This window comes from Podarcis erhardii, assembly GCF_964252035.2.
Source record: "Podarcis erhardii genome assembly, chromosome: 7".
NCBI classification, from domain to species: domain Eukaryota; kingdom Metazoa; phylum Chordata; class Lepidosauria; order Squamata; family Lacertidae; genus Podarcis; species Podarcis erhardii.
Window position 1 is genome coordinate 77,062,500 of NC_138511.1, and position 4,227 is coordinate 77,066,726.

Genomic DNA, 4,227 nt, shown 5'->3' on the forward strand with positions numbered 1-4,227 from the left:
CAAAAACTTTTTTGGGGATGGAAACGTCAAGTCTTCACCAAGGCTAACTATCCAGACTAGTCCTTGCCATTTAAGGCTCTTGCCACTTGTAAGTAGGGGTGTATTGTTTTTTGGTCTACTCTGTGTTCTTTGCATGCAGCGCCGCTTCCGTTCCACTGCAGTTCATCTTCTGCCAAAAAGCTACGTTATTTATTTTGCGGTCCACTGTGACATAATCATGTAACATATGTTGTTGTTGCATTATTTCCCCCCATACGTTTCCATGCAAAGGAAACACAATGTGATCGGGAAAGTATGCAATCTATTAAGTATCAATTGTGGACTGAAAGCAACAGCAGCGAATGCCAGTTGCAGTCAGAAGATTGATTGCCATTCCGGACACAGGGCTGATAAGTAAACTTCAGCAATTTCTGCTCCTGTTTCCATTAAAATTCTCTGTAGGCTAGGCTATTAAAGGCAAATGGAGCTCTGGTGTTGTGGCAACAACAGTCCGTCAGTCTTAGTCCTAGATAAGGGCAGTACTTCTGTCCCAGTTGCACCCAGTGGCCCAACCTAGTCCAGCAACCTGTGGGAAACTCTCAAGAAGAACCCGAGTGCAAGAAACTATTCCCCTTTTGCGGTTTCCAGTAACTGGTATTCAGAAGCATTTCTGACTCCAGCCATGGAGGCAGAGTATAGCCATCAAGGTTAGTAGCCACTGGTAGCTTTTCCCTCCATGAACTTTCTTTTGAAGCCATCCTAATTGGTGGCCACCGCTGCTTCCAGTGGGAGTGAGTTCTATAGTTCAACAATGCATGAAAAAGTATTGTATCTGTTCTGACTCTCCCAACATTCCATTGGATGCCCCTGAGTTCAAGTGCTCAGAAAGAGGCGGCATCCGAAGGGTTGCAGGTTCTCTATAAGAATGTAAGCTATACATTTGTTGAGTCTCTGTGTGCAGCTGGTAACCCTGCGAAACAGCCCTGGCTTGAATGAAGTTCTGGGCAATGAGCATTCGCACATGCACCTTTCCCTTTGCAGCTCAATGACCCCTTGCATTCCCCTGAAGCACCGCAGAGAGAGCCTCTGGAGAAAATGACCACACATCCATACTAGGGCCAGGGCCTTTTCAGTACTGGCCCCGATTTGGTGGAACGCTCTGTCACAAGAGACTAGGGCCCTGCAGGACTTGACATCTTTCCGCAGGGCCTGCAAGACAGAGCTGCTCCGCCAGGCCTTTGCTTTGGACTCAGTCTGACCCTTATGTTTTCCCTCCCCTTATGGTTTTGATCTATAGGCTACTTTTAAAATGAGGCTGCATTTTAAATTGCATTTTAACCTGTATTTTAAATTGGTGGGGTTTTTTACTGTAATTTTACTGGTGTCAGCTGCCCTGAGCCCGGCTCTGGCCGGGCTGGGCGGGGTATAAATAAATTTTATTATTATTATTATTATTATTATTATTATTATTATTATTATACCAGAGACATGGAAGGTCCCTAGTAAATGGTAGAGCACTGAAGTGGCCCATCCTGTTTCATTGCCCGAGGCAACATGTGAGGGTGCTGCCCCACCACCACAGTCTCCCTTACTTGTGTTTTTGGCGGCACTCGCAAAACAGGGGCTGGGGGTTCAGTCGAGAACCTGCAAGTGCACAAGCTCTCTTGAGATTTCAGTGAGATCTTGAGAGTTCTTCACCATTGGCAGAGGTGGCAGGGCCTGCTGGGTGCCCACAGGGGTGCTGCCGACCATCCCTATTTTCCAGGGACGGTCCCGGATTTACAGAATAATTTACAGAATAATTTACAGAATAATTTACAGAAGCCGTCCCGGTTTCTGATTTGACCCTGGAATGTCCCGCTTTTCCTTAGGACATCCCTGTTTCAATTGGAGAAATGGTGGAGGGTATGGAGTTATGCGACCCCCAAGCCAAGGAGATAAGTAACTATACAACCTTTAGAAGACACCTGAAGGCAGCCCTGTATAAGAAACTTTTTGCATGTTTAATGTTTTATTATGTTTCTATATACGGTATGTTGGAAGCTTCTCAGAGTGGCTGGGGCAACCCAGTCAGATAGGCGGGATATTATTATAATTATTATCAAATAGGATGGTTATGCAAGCTTTCAGAATGTTTAGAATTAGCCAAATTGACAGATATAATAAGACAAAAACCCAAAAGTGAAGTGAAAAAGGAATGGGAGTACCTAAACGAATACCTTAATGCCAAGGATCGAGGACAGAAATCTGGCTGAGTCTGGAATAACCTTGTGAAGTGAAAGGAGAAGAAAGAGGGATTTATATCTAGATGCTAGGATAGAGATGATAAGGAAAACAGGAAAACAGGAAGATACAATGAGAGGTAAAGGAGGTGCTGTGGGGTTGGTGGAAGTCAATGTTTGTTTTCCTTTTTAGTGTTTATATTAATAATTTGTAAGATTTGGGTTTGTTTTTCATAAGCTTGTTTTTGTGTTTTGTGTATTGTTATTTTCCATTTTGTTGTTGTTGTGTGGAAAATACTAATAAAATTTACTTTTTTTTTTTAAAGGATGTCCCTATTTTCATCGGAGAAATGTTGGGGAGTACGGTGCTGTGTCTTGGGGTTCTGCCGCCCGAGGTGGCTACCTCAGCCTGTCTCATGGGTGAGCCCCTCCCTTGAAGAGCACATGCTATAGCATGCATGCAGACATTCCTAACCCTTGACATCTCTAGTGATGGAAGACAACTCTGCCTGAGTCCCTAGAAAGTTGCTGCCAGTTTTAATAGATGGACCCATGACCTGCTTCCAAAAGAAATAGATATCCAGGTTTGCTTAGGCTGCGTCATTTGTACTGCTTTTATGCTTGGACGGTGTCATCCCTGTCCCTTTCCGGCCAGCTGATGTCACTGTTGCCGTGTGATTTCTTGCACTGACTCATCCTCCTCACACCTTTCCAACAAAGAAAGCTCCTCTCTGCGGATCTTGCAACCGCACTGGCACCATGACATCGCACAGCCAGCAGGCCTGCCTGCAGAATGAGCACCACCAGCTGGTTCGACAGTGAGCGGCTATTTATTTATAGAGGAGGCAACCGTCTCATTCTTGCGGCCAGAGGATTGCGCAGCTTGGTTTGTGCCGGGCAGCAAGCGGCGGAAAGGGCCATTGGAATCGTCACACAGGCTGCGCTGTCGCAAAGCATTCCAATACACATTGACAGGTGGACAGAAGGTTTTATTACTCTCTCCCCAGCACTCACTTTTCTTCCAGAGAAGGCAGGGCAAGATATTTCTCCTTCGTTCATTTTGTACTCTCCGTGTCCTGCAATTTCTGAGTCATTGTTGGCATCATTTTTGTATGCTTTGTTTTGCAGGGTTTTTTTAAAAAAACAGCAGGACTATAATCAGTGCTTTCCCCCTCTCTCTCCAGGGTATGCAGTACTGGCACCTAATTTTGTTATTGTTAAGAAGTGTGATACAGTGGTACTTTGGGTTACAGACGCTTCAGGTTACAGGCGCTTCAGGTTACAGACTTCGCTAACCCAGAAATAGTACCTCGGGGTTAAGAACTTTGCTTCAGGATGAGAACAGAAATCGCGTTGCCGCAGCAGGAGGCCCCATTAGCTAAAGTGGTACCTCAGGTTAAGAACAGTTTCAGGTTAAGAACGGACCTCCGGAACGAATTAAGTTCTTAACCCGAGGTACCACTGTATTTACTGTTACAACTTCGTGGTGAGTACCTGCCCCTATTTTTCTAGAAATAAAACACTGATTATAATGCATTGTTTACAAAACGAGAACACACCTTTTCATCAGAATCATGCCAACAATGCAGTTAAAGAGTGTGTGTGTTTATGCATGTAGCTGGAAAAGATAGAAGGCTAGGGGGAAGTAAAAAATAAATAAACCAGAAACTAGTCGTACTGTAGGCACAATGCAGTCTTTACAGGCATCCAAATGGCCTTGAGGAGGATGTAATTCCCACGCAGGAAGTTATCCTGGGATTCATCTATTAAACTGCAGGGGGTTTGTGGACAAGGCAGCCCCAGCCACATCTTTACCTGCCCATCCCATGCCTGAAGGCAGGCTGAGGTCCCCGTAATGGACCGGCCTCCGCTATATTCCAGCCTGCAAAAGTCAAGACTGCCCCAGAGGCAGCTCTGGCTTTCCATAGGCGATTGGACAAGTGGTTATTTATGAGTCTGTAGTAAATGGCATTTTGTGATATGGCTGGTTGTTTCTTTCTTTAATGGAAAACAACAACACTGGGAC